At 41.0% G+C, this 21673-nt stretch overlaps 1 protein-coding gene across 1 annotated transcript in view; it reads right to left on the reverse strand.

Annotated features, from left to right (window-relative positions):
* The window catches only part of OTUD7A (OTU deubiquitinase 7A), a 452998-nt gene that overhangs the window by 249750 nt on the left and 181575 nt on the right, over positions 1–21673 (reverse strand). The window contains exon 2 of the mRNA XM_082256697.1: positions 17057–17165. The gene's annotated coding sequence lies outside the window, so the exon portion shown is untranslated. The remainder of the gene's footprint in view (positions 1–17056; positions 17166–21673) is intronic.

Consider the following 21673-nt stretch of genomic DNA (forward strand, 5'->3'; position numbering starts at 1 on the left):
AAACAATGCTTCTGGGGGGAGTTCAGCACACATTCTGTGTACAGAACACCTCCAGGTAGCCATATTGCATTTTCAGAAAATTACAGCGGCTGCAGATTGAAAAAGAAAAGGTAATTTTTAATAACATTCAATTACAATATGACTTGTGTCACAATTGTATACACTAGAGCTGCACAATTAATCATTAAAAAAATTGCGCTCTCGATATTCAACCCCCCTCATGATCTTAATCCGGCATTTCAACAAAGTGCAGAGCCATTCTCTGCTCAGAGCAGTCAAAAAAAAAAAAAAAAAATAGCCGGCAAAGTTTATCAAAACAGAGAGATAAATAGAAACATTGTATCATTTAGTTCTTTTAGACCAAAGGGATGAACTTTCACAGTCTGTAAATGGGGTCAGTTTAATCACTTAAAATAGAAGTAAACTCTCCTTGATACATTTGCCCCTTTTAAATCATTACTAAAAGCTATACAAATCGCTGTGTGGATGGATTCCAACCTTTTCAGTTCTCTTGTAATCGGTCTCTGTTCCCTTTCATGACTTCAAGGGTGCATGCGCCCTTCGACCTCTGTTCACGGCATGTTTACCGTGCTGTCAGTCCATTCATTAATGCAGTGGGTCTATGATCTCCTCTCTACAGCATAGCACACTGGCGAGACTACAGGTCATTCACGAACAAGGAGGAGATTGCCTATTTACTGCGCATGCGCGAGGTTACGGCTCTGACAAACAGAGAGGGCGTTAGCACACTACACTGCAAATGGGGAAGACCGCAGTTAAAATGGCGCCAGCTTCGGCCGGGAAGAAAGCATTTAGAATCAACATTGAATAAAGGTAGGAAACATTCAAAGGGTTAATATTAATGTAGAAAATTAAGGGAAGCTTTCCCATACTAGCTGTATTAACCACCTAGGCGGTAATCCCGAGCATGACTCGGGGTGGATTTTTCATTGCAGGATCGGTAACCCCGAGTCACGCTCGGGGTGGATTGCAGAGAGCGCAGCGGTGTTCTCTTACCTTATCCTGGCGATCCAGCGATGATCTCTCATTGCTGAGGTCGCCAGCCGAGAGTCCCGCCGCTCCTCTGATGACTTTCTAGTTCCGTTCCCTGCAGCAGCAATGCTGCATGGGAGCGGAACTAGGGAGGGAAATTCAAAAAAAAAAAAAAAAAAACGTTGCACAAAACACAAAACACATTTTATATTATATATATATATATGCATATATATATATATGAGCATATATATATATATATATATATACACCGGTATATATATATATATATATATATATATATATATATATATATGCACACACACACATATATATATATATATAAAATTATATTATTGATTCAATTATACTTCATGCGTTATATATTATATATATATATATATGTGTGTATATATATATATATATATACACACACATATATCTATATATAATATATAATGCATGAATTATAATCTAATCAATAATATAATTTTATTATATATATTATATATTAAATAATAAAATAATATTATTGATTCGATTATAATTCACGCGTTTGTGTTTCAAATTTATCACATCTGGGATGTCTACTAGACTCTTGTTTTGGTCAGGTTTAAGTCAGTAATTACTAAGAATTGTAGGCCTATAATACATAACGCCAAATTTCCATGAAAACAATTGTACCGCTTTTGGTACAGAATTCCTGACATAATCATACCGCCAGGGAGGTTAAGGAGCAGCAGCTGAGGAGGGGAGTTTACTACCCCTTTAAATACTAAGCCTTTTTCGGACACTTGTTGCTTACAAGTTAAAATCAGTATTTGTATGCTAGAAAATTACTTAGAACCCTCAAACATTATAAATATATTTTTTTAGCAGAGACCCTAGAGAATAAAATGGCAGTCGAAAAAATATACTTTAATGAATTGAAAAGAAACTAAACAGTAAAGTTAGGCCAATTTTTTTGTATAATGTGAAAGATGATGTTACGCCGAGAATCGTGATCTTTATTCTAAGAAAAACAATCATAATTCTCATTTTATCCAGAATCGTGCAGCTCTAGTATCTGCTATATCATTTTGTTCTTTATTTGCTATTTTTTTCCCCACGAAAGTGGAGTTACCCTTAAGTAAAAAGTAAACATAACATTAGACATTTAATCTACATTAAATTGCATTTAAAAATAACCAGTTTTCCCTGCATTGCTTCCAGTATTACTATGCTCTTTAAACTGCTTAGCCATGCTTCACATAATTATCCTAGGAGAAAGTGCTTTGTAATCATGTCTGAGTGTGTGTTATTACTTGACAGCATGAATTATTTACTACTTTGTCTTCCTGGCTTTGGGACGATTCTGGATAATGGATTCCTAAAGGACACATTCTATATCTGTATATAAAAAAATATATAATTTCTATACATTTATATAGTAGCTATGACTGTTCTGGCTGCAATTTACAATATAAGAAAACTATTAATGTAATAATCCTATCATCTTTGCTCAGGTAACTGCAGCTCTCAAACCAACGTTGTCTCTGTGAAGTACCCTCCAGAGGAAAAAACATTCAATACACCAACCAACCTTTTATGTCATAAGCCAAAAAAGACGTGCTGTGCTAAGGGATTTGATTCAAAGCAAGAATCTGACTGCATGACTTTCATGGATCTTCTTATGTTGTTTATGAAAGATCTAGCTCTTCATATAGCCCAAGGTCACACCAGCTTTGGCCTAGGGTGGCACATTTTTAGAAAGGGAAAAGGCAGGCTGCACCGTGCTTCATAACCTCATTGAATTTAGCCATGTATACATTATACCAGGGGTGTCCAAACTTTTGACTCTCCTGGGCCACATTGGAAGGAGGGGAAATGTCGTGGGCTGCTCATAAAAAAACACTAACAATTAGGCTCCATTAACGCTTTGCAATTTTGAATCATGGTCAGAATTGCCACGATTCTGCCCACAATTTCAAATTGCACAGCATTTGTGGGAAAACGCACCACATGTGTTAGGGTGCCATTCATTCTTACTGGCACCTCAAATGCAGAGCAATTTTTCAGCGATTGTTGCGCCACAGAATCACGTGGCAATCATGGTAAAACAGCACAAAGCTGTTGCCCAAAAGAGGCTCCTGCTCTTCGTTTTACCATGATTGCCACGTGATTCTGTAGAACAACAATTGCTGCAAAATCGCACAGCGTTTGAGGTGCCATTAAGTATGAATGGCACCTGAACACGCATGGTGCGCTTTGCCGCAATGGCAGTGAAATTTGTAATTGCGGGCAGAATCACAGCAATTCTGCCTACCACTCAAAATGGTGAAGTGTGAATGGGGCCTAAGGATAGCTGGTGAGAAGAAAAAGTCAGGCAGATGATCAGATTTCAACTATGTGCCGGGGGTTCAGACTGCTTGTGTACAGTGCAGGGATAAGAGATGGCAAAGAACACAGTGTCAGGGGTGGGGGGGGGGGTTCGCAACTGAAATCTAAGGGGGTGCAGCACACCCCCGCACCCCCCTAGATATCATCTGGCCACGCAGCACTAATTTAGATGGTGCTATTGCAAACACAGCATACCCGGCATCCCTCCAGACTTTTCTGGGCAGTGCCAGCCATTGCTGTGGGTGCTAGCCAAACATAGCATCCCCAACATCCCTCCAGATGTGAACCTGCCGCATTCATAGCCACAAGTTTACAATTTTGTGTTGGGCCACATGCATTGCCCTCTTGGGCTGCATGGGACCCATGGGCTGGAGATTGGACACTTTAATACACTAAATAGGTTTTCCTTTTAAGTAAATCTACTAAACACATGTCTTAAGCAAGATGTTGGGAGGTATGTAGCTACAAGGAGTACAGAAAAAGCATTAAAGTTATCTGTTAAAAGGCAACTCTGGGCAACCTAAATATTATTTCTTGCAGTGGGGATGTGCCTGTACTGCAAGGGTTAGGGGAACAATAAAAGGAGATTTACTTACTCGATCCTCTGCCCCTCCCAGTTGCTAGACTGCAGTCTAAGGCCCTGGCGTCATCAAGATTAGCGCGGGTCCATAGACCTGCACTGGACGTGAGGACACCGAGGGACAGTCCACAACTAAAGCATGGATGAGCACTACCTGCTGAGGGAGCAAAGGATCAGGTACGTATAACTGTTTCTCCTCTCCCCTAGACAAAACAAGTACAGCATGGGATAATTTAAAGCGTAACTCTTTTGTTGGGGAAAAAACATTCCCCTCTGGGTGATTTATGTACATTGCACGGATATATATTTTTTATTATATATTGTTGTTTAATTGCCTTAAAAATCCCACAGGGGACAATTTGCACATTGCACAGATTTTTTTTATATATAATTTTTATCAATTTCAATCAATTCTGCAAAACCTTTAAAAAGAAACAATGTTCTTTCAATAATGCATATTACCCAATCTGCCCTCCCCCTCTCTTTCAATCTCTTTACAAGTTACCTTGTTCCACCATTTTAATCCTGTTCGTCTTTTCAGCATATCTTTAACACATCATGATCCTGCTAATTCCCCTAGTTCTCCCATACTTGTATATACTCTCCAGTTTTTTTTAATGTCCAATCACTTCCTCCATTTTTTTTTGAAAAGCTGTCAAAAAAAAAAAAAAAGCTGACTTGTTCTTCACCTCTACTACACATATATTCCATATTATATATATATATATATATATATATATATATATATATATATATATATTCAACCCTTCCACACCGTTCCCTAACCGTAGGGGCTTCTTTTTCAAACCATTTTTTTGGGAATGTCCCCTTGGCAGCATTAAGCAGATTTGGAACTAATACATTTCTATAATATTTTAAAGGTCTATTTGTTTTATGAAAAAGACATATCCAAGGATCGTCTAAGATATTCTCACCCGTAATTTGGTTTATAAGTTGTTGTATCTTCAGTCAGTAATCACGGATTTTAGGGCATTCCCACCATATATGGGTCATAGAACCCTCTACCTGAAATCCCCTCCAGCACAAATTTGACTTCTCTGGTTGACGTCAGTGAGCTATGTCTGGTGTAATATTCCATCTCGAGAAGCACTTATAGTTCATCTCAATGGTTTTCACATCTCTAGGAGTGCAGTGGACGGCTCCCAAAGCAGTTTTCTCCTTGTGCTCCTCTAAACTAATTCCAATTTCTCTTTCCTATTTTTCTATTAAAGTGACTCTCCTCGTTCCCACCAGATCAGTTAGCATCTTATAAATCTGAGACAAACCATTTCTTTATTAACGGATTACAGAGTTTTCCCATAAGGTTCAACTCTTTTCCCGATCTGATGGGTTGAGGCAGAGATCCTACTAAATGTTTTAGCTGAGTGTAATTCCACTCATTTAGTGTCAATTTTTCCATCGTATTGAGTTCAAAAAGTGGCCTAATCTTTCCTTTGTGTATTATGTCTTTTAACCGTAAATCTCCTAACTCATCCCCATATTGTTTCCTATATCCAGGTAAAAAAAAATTGGTGCCCTCTCATGTAATAACGGAGAGTTGTATATCCATCAGGCCTGCTAATGTAGCGCGTCCCATGTTTTGTAAAAACATTCTTGTTATTTCGTGTGTCTTGGTGTATTTCTCTATACTTTGGTTGAATCCAAATGTTCTTTTCTATTTGTGTTCGACTTAATATGATTTCCAATTTAACCCAGCTTTTTTCTGATTTTTTTTTCGTCCATTCTATCATCCGTGATAACACTGCAGCTGTGTAACATCTTTTAATATCAGGTGCCCCTAACCCCCCGACAACTAATACTGCACCCTAGGTTTTTTCCCTTGCCATATGTGGCAACGGGTTTGTGGTAGTGAGCCCTTATAGATCCCCAGCTCAGGATTCCCCAGGGCGCGGAGTCTAAGCCCCAGCCTGCTTCTTCACCAGGGCCCCTGATGGTGGGGATGGACTTGCAGCAGACTGGAACCAGGTCGCGGCCCCCAGGTAGGCCCAGCTGAGAAAGTGGAGACCGCTGGCATGTGCAGGGTAAACAGGAGACTATAAGGAGATCCAAGAGACAAGCCGAGGTCAGGACAGGCAGCAGACAAACGTAGCCGGAGAAACAAGCCAGGTCGGTACACAGGAGATCAGATACAATAGCCAAGGGAACCACGGATGGGAGCTCAGAGAACAGCGAAGTTGCTCAAGCAAGGAACAGTGCACTGAGCATGTGTATATATATAGGGAAGCAAACAGGGAGGTGACCCAGGAAGTAATTGACAAGAACAGGATATAACCCACAGTGGAGCAGGCGACGCCCATAAGAAACAGAGAAGCCCAAACACCACATGTGAAGGGAGGCAAAACAGAAGCACTGCAGCAAGGAGGTAAAAATATACAGACAAAACTATAGGCTAACTTGTGACAATATGTACTTTAATAATACTGTTTTCATTGTTTTAAAACATGCTGATGGAATAGCAATGGGTAGCATTTGGAATCTATATATTATTTTTGGCAAGATTATCATTTTAAACATATTTATTCTACCCAACCAATAAATTGGGCAAGTTGATATATTCTTAAAGTTTTGCTTTATCTCCTCTAACAAGGGTATATAATTAGCCAAATAACGATCTTCCAATAATGATGTTATATATATCCCTAGATATTTAAATTTTGTTTTGCCCAAGTAAATGGAAATTCCTTCTGTAGTTCCTGTTCTTCTTTTTTGTTTAATCCAATATTTAAAATTACAGATTTTATTGGGTTAATCTTGAAGTTTGACAGTTCTCCAAATCTCCTCAGTTCTTTGATGATATTTGGAAGACTTATTCTAGGGTTACTAATATAGAACAATACATAATCTGCATATACTGCAATTTTGTGTTTATCCTGCCCGATCTTCACTCCTTTTATATCTACATTGATTCTAAAAGATGCCAACAAAGGTTCTAATGACAGGACGAACAACAGGGGCCAAGAGAGGTCAACCCTGTCTCGTTCCATTGCTCATCCTGACCTCAGCTGAGAGACTGCCATTTACTTTTACCTAAGCTGATGGATTTCTATATAGAGCTCCTATCCAGTATGGATGAGTGAGTTTGGGGTGGAGGAACTTGACTGGCCTGCACAGAGTCCTGACCTCAACCCGATAGAACATCTTTGGGATGAATCAGAGCGGTGACTGTAAGTCTGGCCTTTTCATCATAGAACACTCCTAAACCTTGTTGACAGCCTTCCCAGAAGAGTTGAAGCTGTTATAGCTGCAAAGGGTGGACCAAGTCAATATTGAACCCTACGGACTAAGACTGGGATGCCATTACAGTTCATGTGCGTGTAAAGGCAGGTGTCCCAATACTTTTGGTAATATAGTTTGTATCAATTAAAATTTTAATCTCATCAACCTATATTTTTAAAAGTAATGGTCCTTGACTCTGCCATATTCACCTAGGTAAATAAATATGAAAAATTCCTAGTTTACCATAAAAAACTGCCTCGGATAAGATCCTTCATGAACTGTTATCCAATTATAACAGATCACAAAGACAAAGGCATATTTTTCTATCCAAACTTTTCTCCACGGCAAAGCATTTTCACAAATGTATTTTTTATTACCTTACATTATTGCATTTGCTGTGCCGGTAAAAGAAATCTCCAATTGATGTTCATTTAAGTGGCACATTTAGCCATTAGGCCTGCGCCTGTAAGGGTTAAAGCAATAGACGAGAGTTTACCGGAAAGCAGGTTAAAGCGGCCTCCTTCTCCTGGGAGACTTTGGCTGCCTCAGATTTCATGCAGAGGACACCTTAATGCATAATAGAGAAAATATACAATATGTACATTGTACTGCCAGACACAAAATAATGGAAGGGGAACGCTTAATGGACAATTTTCACTCTCAAAACACGTCTGAGCAGGAATAATCTATAGGTTATGAAAGCAAACTTGTTTATATGCATACAATTCATCATGAAGAACGATAACTTCCGGGACATTGAAAAAGACAAACATTTTCCTATATTAAGATGCTGTTACTAAAAGCTACCAATTTGGACTTGACCTAAATGACCAAATCCCTTTACTGACCACACACTGAATAATAGAATAGACTTAGTATGTCCTTAAAATATGAAAATGGATGAAAATAATCATCAAACAACCAAGATGCTTAAAGAGAACCTGAACATATAAAAGTAGTGCCCTGAAAAATCTACCTTTTGGCCAACTTCAAAGTTGATCCATGTCCATGTTTTTACAGTATGTGCGTTCTATCCGGCATCACAGTGCATGAAAATGCACACAAAAACATGCATGCCTCGTTTTTTAAACTGTAGCGAATGCACTGCAGAGATCTGAAGAGCCTCAAGGAATAACACTGCTACCTGTGAGGAATGCATTGTTTGCTCTTAAGTGCATGCTTTAACCACTTCTGGACCGGAAGGATTTGCCCTCTTAACCTCCCTGGCGGTATGATTATGTCAGGAATTATATACCAAAAGCGGTACAATTATTTTCATGGAAATTTGGCGTTATGTATTATAGGCCTACAATTCTTAGTAATTACTGACTTAAACCTGACCAAAACAAGACTCTAGTAGACATCCCAGATGTGATAAATTTGAAACACAAACACGTGAATTATAATCAAATCAATAATATAATTTTATTATATAATATATATAGAATAAAATTATATTATTGATTAGATTATAATTAATGCGTTATATAATATATATATATATATATATATATATATATATGTGTGTGCATATATATATATATATATATATATATATATATATATGCATATATATATATATATACACACACATATATATATATATATATATATATATATATATAAAAAATGTGTTTGTGTTTTGTGCAACATTTTGAATTTCCCTCCCTAGTTCCGCTCCCATGCAGCATTGCTGCTGCAGGGAACGGAACTAGGAAGTCATCACACCGACGGAGGACGGACGAGCGGGGGACTCTCGGCTGGCGGTCATCGCTGGATCGACAGGAGAAGGTAAGAGACACCGCTGCGCTCTCTGCACATTCACCCTGAGTGTGACTCGGGGGTACCGATCCTGGACTAAAAAATCCACCCCGAGTCACGCTCGGGATTACCGCCAGGGAGGTTAATAACCAGGCCATTTTTTTGCGTTATTTTAACGGACAACTGGGCACGCTGTACCTGAATAAAATTTATGTACTTTTTTTCCCACAAATAGAGCTTTCTTTTGGTGGTATTTGATCACCTCTGCGATTTTTATTTTTTGTGCTATAAACAAAAAAAGAGCAACAATTCTGAAAAAAAACAATATTTTTTCACATTCTGCTATATAACATTTCCCCAAAAAAAAAATCTAAAAATCTAATTTTTTTAACATTTAAGGCCAATTTATTTTCTACTACATATTTTTGGTAAAAAAAATTGCAATAAGCGTATTTTGATTGGTTTGAACAAAAGTTATCGTGTCTACAACTATGGGAAAGATTTGTCATTTTTATTGTTTTTTTTTTTACTAGTAATGGTGGCGATCTGAGATTTTTAGTGGGACTGCGACATTGCAGCAGACAGATTGGACCCCCTAACTGACATTTCTGACACTTTTGGTGGACCAGTGACATTACTACAGTAATCAGTGCTAAAAATATGCACTGTTACTGTAATAATGACACTGGCAGGGAAGGGGTTAACACAGTAGGTGATCAAGGGGTTAAATGTAAGCCTAGGGGAGTGTTTCTAACTGTAGGGGGGATGGGCTTTTGAAATGATCACAGAGACCTGTGATCCTTAATAGAAAGATCACAGGCACTCAGTGATCATTCCAGAGAGAACGGTCAGCTGTGTTTAAAATACCTGACCATTCTTCTCTCTCAGCGCGCAGCGATCGTGGGGGGCTGGCGGCAATCGGAGCCGCCGGCCTCGTGCATCGGTGTTCCTGCTGCCGAGTGGGGGCGGGAGCGCGCTGCTGGCGGCGCACACTCGCCCTCTAGCAGCAGGCGCACGACCGGCGTCAGTTCACGCAGGAGGGCCAGCCTGCCGCAGAAAACTATGGCGGGCGGTCCTTGAGTGGTTAAAACACGTGTAGGTTTCCCCTCTGTCCTGTGGGTGGCACTGTGCCATTATTCAGGGGTCTAAAACTGGTGGCCCTCCAGAACTACAATTCCCTCAAGGCATTGCAAGGCTGCCAGGTACAAGCATGACTCCCATAGGCAGAGGCATGATGGGACTTGTATTTCCGCAACAGCTGGAGGACCTACAGCTTGAGAACCCTGTTATAGATGGAGTGGAGCCTGTAAGGAAACTGTCCCCTTGTGGACCCCAATAGGAAACCAACTGGATGCTGCAACCTCTGAGGTACTTGGGTAGCCACTTTAACCGGGACCAGAACAGGGATTACTCCTGTCTAGGGGAAATATCTTTGTATCCAAAATAGTAGAGTGGAGCTCTTCCCAGCAGTATTACTGTTGACAAAACATTTTTTACCCTTATGCAATAAAGTGGATGTAAACCCTTACATATACCCAATGAAGGAACTATCCTCAGGTGATACACAGAGATGAAACAATCCTTCTACATAAGTTGTACCTGTTTATCTGCTGTCTTCTTTTTTCTACATCTGTTCAAAGTCCAGAATTTATAAGCATTATAAAGTGTTACTAAACCCAGAATGCAGGAAAGCCCCCACCATACGAACAGACTCCATTCTGAACTTCTGCACCTGCACAAAGCAGTTCAGCGCCTTGGGGTCCAGAATTGGACACACCTTGTCTTCCTTCCTGGGGACTGTAAACAGGTTTAAGTAAAAACCCCAGAAAAAAAAAAAAAAGTCGGAAGCGGGACAATCACCCTTTGAAGTAAAAGGTCTTATACTGCCCCAAAAAGACCCTGTAAGCGGACGGCGGACAGTCGCACGTTGGAAGGAAGAACCTTACCGGAGGGTAAGAATGAACCTTGATCTTGTAGCTGAACCGTATGACCTTGTGGATCCACTTGTCTTGCATCGGGGAAGTCCAAGGGTCTGGGAACCGATGAAGATGTCTCACAGACAAACACAAAGGGTTTTCTTCTGAATAACAAAAGTTAGCAATCTACAAGGTTTGTTAACCTCTTCCTGTCCACGCTATAGCCAAAAGACTGCTACAGCGTGGGCTTTAATTGCTGGGAGGGTGTCCATGTACGTACTCCTGTGCATGAGCTGCCTGCTTGCGCTGCTCGCTCTGTGATCTGCGACTCCACGCGACGCGGCTGATCATAGATCAGAGTAAGGGTACGATCCCAGCCCCTTACCACGTGATCAGCTGTCAGCCAATGACAGCTGATCACGTGATGTAAACAGACCCGGTAAAAAAAAAAAAGACGATCACTGGCTTCTGTCAGAGGGACATTGATCCTGAACACAGAAAGAGAGCCACTGCCGCCACATCTGTGCCCACCAGTGCCACCTACCAGTGCATATAAGTGCTGCCTATGAGTGCCCACTAGTGCCACCTCTCAGTGCCGCCAATCAGTGTCTCATCATCAGTGCTGCTTGTCAGTGTCACCTACCAGTGCCCATCAGTGCCACTTATCAGTGCTACCTATCAGTGCTACCTTTTAGTGCCCTTCAGTGCCACCCATCAGTGCCACCTATCAGTGCCATTTATCAGTGCCCACCAATGCCACCTTATCAGTGCCCATCAGTGCCACCTTAACAGTGCCTATCAGTACAGCCTATCAGTGCCCATCAGTGCAGCCTATCAGTGAACATCAGTGCAGCCTCATTAGCGTATACCAATGAAGTAGAAAAATTACCTGCTTGCAAAATTGTATAACAAACTATGAAAACTGTTTGTTTGTTTTTCAAAATGTTCAGTCTTTTTTTGTTTGTTAAGCAAAAAATAAAAACCCCAGTAGTGATTAAATACCACACAAAGAAAGCTCTATTTGTGCGGGGGGGAAAATGATAAAAATTGCATGAACGCGCAATTGTCATTTAAAGTGTGACAGCGCTGAACGCTGAAAATTGGCCTGGACAAGTGCCCAGTATGCAAGTGGTCAAAATCCTTGTAATGTACATGGATCACTCAGAGGGGAATGTTTTTTACTCAACAAAAGTGGAGTTACGCTTTAAGTGTATTTTGTCCTGAAAATTTGTGTTTGATAAACGGCTGTACAAATAACGCACAACATAAAAAATTGCAACAGCCACCATTTTATTCTCCATGGCCTCTGCTTTCAGAAAATATATGTTTGGGGATTCTAAATAATTTTCTAGCAAAAAAATGCTGATTTTTACCATGTGTATGAAAAAGGTCAAAGTTGTCCTGGATGGCAAGCAGTTAAAGAGCTCTATACATCAAACCAAACAAGGAACAGCTAAAGAGGAACATACAGAGTAATCCGTTCTCAAAAAAGAGACAATTGAAAGCTGGATGGATATAAAAGCTGAATTCCTGAGGAGGTAACTATGAGTGTCTCACATTTAGCTTGTGAAAAATATATGGTGATTAGAAAAGTTCTCTGGCAGGTAAACATATGTACAGTGGGTACGGAAAGTATTCAGACCCCCCTTAAATTTTTCACTCTTTGTTATATTGCAGCCATTTGCTAAAATCATTTAAGTTCATTCTTCTTCCTCATGAATGTACACATAGCACCCCATACTGACAGAAAAACACAGAATTGTTGACATTGTTGCAGATTTATTAAAAAAGAAAAACTGAAATATCACATGGTCCTAAGTATTCAGACCCTTTGCTCAGTATTTAGTAGAAGCCCCCTTTTGATCTAATACAGCCAGGAGTCTTTTTGGGAAAGATGCAACAAGTCTTTCACACCTGGATTTGGGGATCCTCTGCCATTCCTCCTTGCAGATCCTCTCCAGTTCTGTCAGGTTGGATGGTAAACGTTGGTGGACAGCCATTTTAGGTCTCTCCAGAGATGCTCAATTGGGTTTAAGTCAGGGCTCTGGCTGGGCCATTCAAGAACAGTCACGGAGTTGTTGTGAAGCCACTCCTTCGTTATTTTAGCTGTGTGCTTAGGGTCATTGTCTTGTTGGAAGGTAAACCTTCGGCCCAGTCTGAGGTCCAGAGCACTCTGGAGAAGGTTTTTGTCCAGGATATCCCTGTACTTGGCCGCATTCATCTTTCCCTCGATTGCAACCAGTCGTCCTGTCCCTGCAGCTGAAAAACACCCCCACAGCATGATGCTGCCACCACCATGCTTCACTGTTGGGACTGTATTGGACAGGTGATGAGCAGTGCCTGGTTTTCTCCACACATACCGCTTAGAATTAAGGCAAAAAAGTTCTATTTTGGTCTCATCAGACCAGAGAATCTTATTTCTCACCATCTTGGAGTCCTTCAGGTGTTTTTTAGCAAACTCCATGCAGGCTTTCATGTGTCTTACACTGAGGAGAGGCTTCCGTCGAGCCACTCTGCCATAAAGCCCCGACTGGTGGAGGGCTGCAGTGATGGTTGACTTTCTACAACTTTCTCCCATCTCCTGACTGCATCTCTGGAGCTCAGCCACAGTGATCTTTGGGTTCTTCTTTACCTCTCTCACCAAGGCTCTTCTCCCCCGATAGCTCAGTTTGGCTGGACGGCCAGCTCTAGGAAGGGTTCTGGTCGTCCCAAACGTCTTCCATTTGAGGATTATGGAGGCCACTGTGCTTTTAGGAACCTTAAGTGCAGCAGAAATCTTTTTGAAACCTTGGCCAGATCTGTGCCTTGCCACAATTCTGTCTCTGAGCTCTTCAGGCAGTTCCTTTGACCTCATGATTCTCATTTGCTCTAACATGCATTGTGATCTGGAAGGTCTTATATAGACAGGTGTGTGGCTTTCCTAATCAAGTCCAATCAGTATAATCAAACACAGCTGGACTCAAATGAAGGTGTAGAACCATCTCAAGGATGATCAGAAGAAATGGAAAGCACCTGAGTTAAATATATGAGTGTCACAGCAAAGGGTCTGAATACTTAGGACCATGTGATATTTCAGTTTTTCTTTTTTAATAAATCCGTAACAATGTCAACAATTCTGTGTTTTTCTGTCAGTATGGGGTGCTATGTGTACATTCATGAGGAAGAAGAATGAACTTAAATGATTTTAGCAAATGGCTGCAATATAACAAAGAGTGAAAAATGTAAGGGGGTCTGAATACTTTCCGTACCCACTGTATATGTAACTTTGTATTAAGCTGTATGTCTCGAGGTCCCTGATGATTTTGGAGTTTATATAAATGTATATGTATATATTCGATTTTTGGTTTTTAACAGTGGTGAATGAAAAGAGGTCTAGCTCAGGTCCTCTCTGCGGGTGTTATTACTTTATAATACGGTACTGCTGAATTTCACACCGCTCTGCTGATTAACACGTCTATACAGCACATGATGTCATGCAATTTGTTTTTGACAATAAGCGGGTCTGCTTAATATTGGTCCTATCATAATACATAACAGACAACCCAGATCCCTGGAGGTATTACTTCTGGTTAACACAGAAATCGGACAGGAAAGTGGTTCACGTTCAGTACGATGCAATTTTCAGCCCACTCATTTGAATGCACTCAAAGGGCACTGGACTGCACCATAATGAGTGCATGCACTACTTTTAAAAACGCACTGCAATAGATCGCATGGTACTGCGGCACATGCAATCCAGTGCAGGCAAACACACAGCGTTTGTGATCCGCGTTGGGGTGTGGTTAGGAATACACTGACACCCGCATAAGATCATACACTCAATGCGTTTCAAAAACGCACAAAACAATTGTTTTCTGCAGCATGATCTCGTGTTAATGGGCCCTAAATGAAAGATTCATTCTATAGCAAAAAAAAGTCAACAAGACTTCTAATCCTTCCTAGTTTTTTCTATAACCCCTCACTGTCATAGATCTTCTCAATCTGATAACCAGCATTATTCAACCAACTTCCCCTGAGCCCAGGTCATTCTGGATCTGCCCTCAGCTAATGAACGGACAGTAAAAGGAGAAGCGGCACAGTGATGCAGTCACCTCATCACCCTGCTATCTGCTTCTATCAGAATGCTCGTAATCAGCATATGAACTGAATAGTTCCTTGTGCTGCTTCTCCCTCTCCCCAAGCTCTGCTGCACATGGATTGCAAGAGGCTAATGGCAGGTCAAATTCAGGTCCTTACATTACATTTAATTTTGTATTAATGAATAAAGAGCAGTATTAACTGCTTCCCATCCAGCGACATATTGGTCGCTGGATAGAAAGGGTGATATCTTGTTCATCGCTGCAGCTGGTGATTCCCTTCAAAATATAAGTTAGCCTAGCAGCTATGGAGCCGTTGGATTACGTTTACAGGAAGGGGACGGGGTAAACCCCCCCCCCCCCCCCGGGCAGCCTTTACCGGACTTTCCCAAGCTATTAAGGAGCCCGGTACGGATGCAACCTGCGGCATCCGGTTTCTGGGACACAGTGAGAGGTACCGATGTTGTTCCTCCCACTGTGTGACATCAGAAACTGGCAAAGATTTAGTCACTTCCTGTTTCGGTTCTTTGTTCACCTGGACGTTACCGGGCCCTGAAGCAGATGATCAGACCAATCTGTGTCTGATCGGCTGCATTGGAAGCCTGGGGAGAGATCTGGGGTCTAATAGACCCCAGATCTCTCCATTAAGAGTACCCATCATGGCCCATAATATCACAAGGGATGTTGTTCATCCCTTGTGATAGCAAGGAAACAAAAAATTGGATAGTGTAAAGATGTTTAAATAGAATTTAAAAAAGCGCCCTTGTTCCCTTTGTGCTTGCGTGCAAATATGAATGCGCACGTCAGTCCCACATGCATATGTAAATGGCGATCCCACTACGTGTGAGATATTGCCGCGAACGTTAGAGTGAGAGCAATATTCTAGCACAAGACCTCCTGAGTAACTCTACACTGGTAACCTGTAAAGGCTTTTAAAGTGTCGCCTATGGAGATTTCTAGGCACCAAAGATTGGCGCCCTTCCACAGACATTCGCAATTTTAAAGCGAGACATGTTTGGTATTTATGTACTCTGCGTAACATCATCTTTTACGTTTTATCAAAAATTAGGGATTATATTGTGTTTCTGTGTATAAGTGCCGGTTCACACTAGTACGACTTGTCAGGAGACTTGTCAGCCTGACAAGTCGCGGACTGTCGCGGTCCATTGTGTAGTACAGGAAAGGTTCTAATAGGAGCGACACAAGTCGCTCCGACTTAGAAAAAGGTTCCTGTACTACTTCGGGGGGATCTGGAGCGACTTGCATAGACATTCATTTTATGAAGTCCGTGCAAGTCGCGCTGCAGTGTGAACCGGCACTTAAACTTCATTAAACTGTATTTTTTCCCAAATATTAGTGTTTGAAAAACTGCTGCGCACATTGTATGACATAAAAACTATAACTTTATATGTTACCAAAGAATTGGCTTATATATTTTTTTTTTTTTTTTTGCATTATAATTCCAAAACGTTTATATTTTCCAAAAAAAAAAACTGTTTGAAAACTGCTGTGCTAAAACTGTGTGACATAAAAAAAAGCAAAAACCCACTATTTTATTCTTTGCTTTGAAAAAATATTTGTTGGGGGTTCTAACTAATTTTCTAGTGAAAATTTTAGATTTTTACATATTAGGTGTGAGGAAAAAGGCCTGGATTCAAAAAATTCTAAAAAGTTTTAATATTCAAAAAAATTTAAAAAATTAATAAAATTCAAAAACCTTTATTTAAAAAAAAAAAAAAAAAACTGTGTTTGAAAACCTGCTGCGCAAATACTGTGTGACATAAAAAAAAAAAAAAAAAAACACCATTTTCTTCTCTGCTTTAAAAAAATATATAATGTTTGGGGGGGTTCTAATCATTTTACCAATGAAAAATTTAAATTTTTACATATAAAGTGTCAGAAAAAGGGTCCCTCTCCAGGTTAAAATGAACTTGCAGGTGCAGTTACTCATCACGAAGGTGAAAATGCAGTTATACGGAGATGAATGGAATTAGCGCAGCAGCCAATTCACAGGGGATGGATGGGATATGAAGCTGAGCGCAGCTAATTTGGCACAGAAGATGCTTACAACAAAACACACTGCAGGGAATGCAGTCTTCCACGGGAGAACTCACTTTTGGTTGCCTTTGTCAGGTTAGCTGTTTCCAGACATCGTGGCTGATTACACTCGTAGGGGAAGCTGGATTGACACCCGTCTAACCATTGTTTTGAAGGCTGTCTGCCCTGCAAAGCATACGAAAACAAATAGAAGTGAGCGAGAAGCTGCTGCTGCGGTAATGCACTGAATTACACATTCACTAAGAATGTGTGAAAAGTAAAAATAGAACAGCCACACTCGCACCCAGAATTGAAAATAGCAGATGACTGCAAGACAGACCTGTATGGGAATTCAGAACATAAACGACAAAGAGTGATGGCTTCTAAAACTGAAGAAATCAATGACTGGCTTCTGGAACCAAAGAAAGTAGAAAGGATACAGTATCTCACAAAAATGAGTACACCCCTCACTTTTTTGTAAATATTTTTATTTTATCTTTTCATGTGGCAACACTAAAGTAATGACACTTTGCTACAATGTAAAGTAGTGAGTGTACAGCTTGTATAAGTGCCGGTTCACACTGCAGCTGCACGACTTCGGGGGCAACCTGTGAAGTTGCGTGCACCGCGACTTCGGCACGACTTGCACGGACTTCATAAAATGAATGTCTATGCAAGTCGCTCCAGGTCGCCCCGAAGTAGTACAGGACCCTTTTTCTAAGTCGGAGCGACTTGTGTCGCTCCTATTAGAACGGTTCCTGTACCAGTCAATGGACCGCGACAGTGCGTGACTTGTCAGGCTGACCAAGTCGCCTGACAAGTCGGACTAGTGTGAATGGACACTAACTGTAAATTTGCTGTCCCCTCAAAATAACTTAACACACAGCCATAAATGTCTAAACCGCTGGCAACAAGAGTACACCCCTAAGTGGAAATGTCCAAATTGGGCCCAATTAGCCATTTTTCCCTCCCCCCTGTCATGTGACTCGTTAGTGTTACAAGGGCTCAGGTGTGAATGGGGAGCAGGTGTGTTAAATTTGGTGTTATCTCATATTGGTCACTGGAAGTTCAACATGGCACCTCATGGCAAAGAACTCTCTGAGGATCTAAAAAAAATAATTGTTGCTCTACATAAAGATGGCCTAGGCTGTAAGAAGATTGCCAAGACCCTGGAACTGAGCTGCAGCACGGTGGCCAAGACCATACAGTGGTTTAACAGGACAGGGTACACTCAGAACAGGCCTCGCCATGGTCGACCAAAGAAGTTGAGTGCACATGCTCAGCGTCATATCCAGAGGTTGTCTTTGGGAAATAGACGTATGAGTGATGCCAGCATTGCTGCAGAGGTTGAAGGGGTGGGGGGGTCAGCCTGTCAGTGCTCAGACCATACGCCGCACACTGCATCAAATTGGTCTGTATGGCTGTCAACCCAGAAGGAAGCCTCTTCTACAGATGATGCACAAGAAAATCTGCAAACAGTTTGCTTAAGACAAGCAGACTAACACTGGAATGGTTATCAGCTGACATCCGCTGACATCCGCAATCCCATTGACATGCATTATGTCCGTATTTTACCCGCAAACGGATGGGGTGATATACGGACATACGGAACGCCCGTGTGAAAGAGGCCTTATTTTGAGGAGACAGCCAATTTACACTGTTATACAAGCTGTACACTCACTATTTACATTGTAGCAAAGTGTCATTTCTTCAGTGTTGTCACATTAAGTGCCGGTTCACACTAGGGCGACCTGTGAGGCGACCTGGTCGCCGCAGGTCGCCTCCCATAGGGAAGCTGCGGACCCGTTCTAATAGGAGCGACACAAGTCGCTCCGACCTAGAAAAAGGGTCCGGAGCTTCTTTGGGGCGACCCGGAGGCGACCACCATAGACTTCAATGTTATGAGGTCCGTGGCGGCCGCTCCGAGGTAGCGTCGCCCCTATGTGAACGGGGGCTCAAAGATTTAATAAAATATTTACAAAAATGTGAGGGGTGTACTCACTTTTGAGAGATACTGTATATGAATATAAGAAAAAACTAAACAAACTATTACAGCTGCATTAAAAAAGGAACTCAGTTCAATTCTACAGAATGTCACTCTAGGCACTGTAAAAAATGGTAATTTTCACATATACATTGTAACACATATCTATCTATCTATCTATCTACACACATACACGTACATGCAGTATAAACATAGTAGATAACACCTAGGCATGTCACTCGTGTTTTTAAATTGCTCATAATGTATGTACATGAATATATATATATATATATATATATATATATATATATATATATATATATATATATATATGTTATAGGCAATGGGGTTGATTTGTTAAAGGTAAATAGTCTGTGCACTGCAAGTGCAGTTGTTCTATACTGACAGGAAGATCTGAAATGAGGGGAAGCTCTGCTAATTTCTATCATCCAATCGAGAAAAAGCAAAAAATGCAGTTTTTTGTTTCCCTTGCATGTTCCCCTCAGATCTAGAGCAAATGCACTTGAAGTGCACTTGCGAGTACACTTGTAGTACACAGGTTATTTACCTTTAGTAAATCAACCCCAATTTGTGAAAATCAGGTATTTTAAAGAATGCCTAGGCAATGTATGAATACATAAAGGTTGATTTACTAAAGGCAAATAGACTGTACACTTTGCAATTGCATTTGCACTCTAGAGCTTGCAAAATGAGATGAAGCTTCTCTTTGTAAAGATTACCTAATCACATGCAACAACATAAAACAAAAAAAATTAAAAAAAAACAAAAACCTTTTTTGCTTGCACATGATTGGATGATGGATGTCAGCAGAGGTTCCCCTCATTTACTAAGCGCTGGAACAAATGCCCTTGCAGAGTGCAACTGCACTAGCAAAGTGGACAGTCTATTCACCTTTAGTGAATAAACCCTATACAGTCCTGCCAGGTAACCAAACAGGGACCACACATGCTAAAGTAGCCATTTTTAACCAGGGCTGAAGTTCCTCCAGAGCTTGTTATGGTTCCTTAAGTTGTGGCTAAAGCCTAGTACACACGCAACGATTTTCCGCCGACCGGTCGTCCGTCTTTTGTCCAGAGTGGTGTTTTGTTGGTTGGAATGTGCTCTAGACTGCACTGGACTTTTGTCGACCAACAAAATTCTACTTCAGAAGTGATGTCATGTGTTGGTTTGCTTTCTTTGTGTTCTTTCTTCTCTGAGCATGCCCAGTCTTGCTCATAAGATATTTCCCTGTCGAAATCTGTACTGACTGCACGAAAATCGGACGTGTTTTGACGGAGGACAAAAATTTTATAGCCTGCACACCAGATTTTTTTCGGCTGAAAAGTCGGAGTCGGTTGTCGGAAGCATCATACTAGTCGAAAATCGAAAGTCGAAAATCGGCAGATCGGTCGTCGGATGAAAATTCCCTGCCAAATTTCGACGCGTGTGTACGAGGCTTAAGTGACCGCCCATCTTATGTTGCCTACATAGTTCCATGGCCAACAACACTTGGCAGAGCCAGCGGTGTGGCACCAATGATCTCTTTTGGCTGTCCGTAAGGGGGGCATTCTTCCCACTGACCCCCAAAGTAAGGTGTTTTTTTTCCCAATGACCATCAACAAATTAGTTTTAGCAGGGGGTTCCCAAGGCATTAACATTTTTTTCAAGGATTTCCCGGAGTTAAAAAGGTTGAGAAAGGCTGCGCTAGAGAATAATAAAAAAAGGTGACCTTGAGAAAAAAGTTCTACATGGCGCAAAACATTTTTTTTTTGTTCAATAGGTATGTGTGAGGGGTGGTGCTGTCTACGGACATCTACAAGGCATAGCGGGCATCATCTACAACATATAGTTTTGTACACATCTAAAAAGTTCACAACAACTTTCTTTATACCAGATTCTTAGCAGCTTGCCAGCCTTCTAATATACACACATAGCTGGTGCTTCTAAGCTGATCGAAACTAAGGTTAGGTTCACACGTCTGTGGGTGCGGAACTGCATATAAATTGCATGTTTTTCCGCACCCGAAGCAAAAACGCCCTGCTGTTAATTCTTAATAAGCACCCCCCACACTGGAAACAGCAGTGTGTTTTCCCGTGCTGTGAACTAAGCTGTTTCCCTGCAGCTGCGATTTTGATAAAGGTGCAGGGACCTTTTTCCTGCATTTTGCATAAGTACAACAACCCATTCAAGTTAATAGGCTGCTGTTCCCATGCAAACATGGCCACAGTGAGACTGAAAAAAAAAAAAAAAAAACCTAAACTAAATGCCAAGGAATTCTCTGTACCACTTAAATAAGTCATATGAAACCCCACAAGCGGGCAAAGCTAAATGAAAAACTCCCAGTAGTGATGTCTTCCCTGCAGGTCTCTTTTTCCATTGACAAGAAGGTCAAATCAGGCCTTGCTGAGACACCCATTTTGTTTCACAATATCTAAGGGAAAATTAACAGAAAATGGAGAGTAGAAATGCAATTAGTCATTCGTCTCATGCATTTCTTTCCCATTAATTGATAGCCATTAAATAATACTGAAATAATATTATGTTGATACAATTAGTAGATGATTATGTGCTCACTGTAGTGAAGTTTTTCTAGTGCTGGGACCTTGGTGCTGTATGATTTCACTGCACGACGCGCACAGGTATCTGATTTACACGCACTGCACGTGCTCGTAGGCTAACTGGGGTGACCACTGGATCTTAACATCCAGCC

Source organism: Pelophylax lessonae (assembly GCF_965119305.1).
Source record: "Pelophylax lessonae genome assembly, chromosome: 4".
Taxonomy (NCBI): domain Eukaryota; kingdom Metazoa; phylum Chordata; class Amphibia; order Anura; family Ranidae; genus Pelophylax; species Pelophylax lessonae.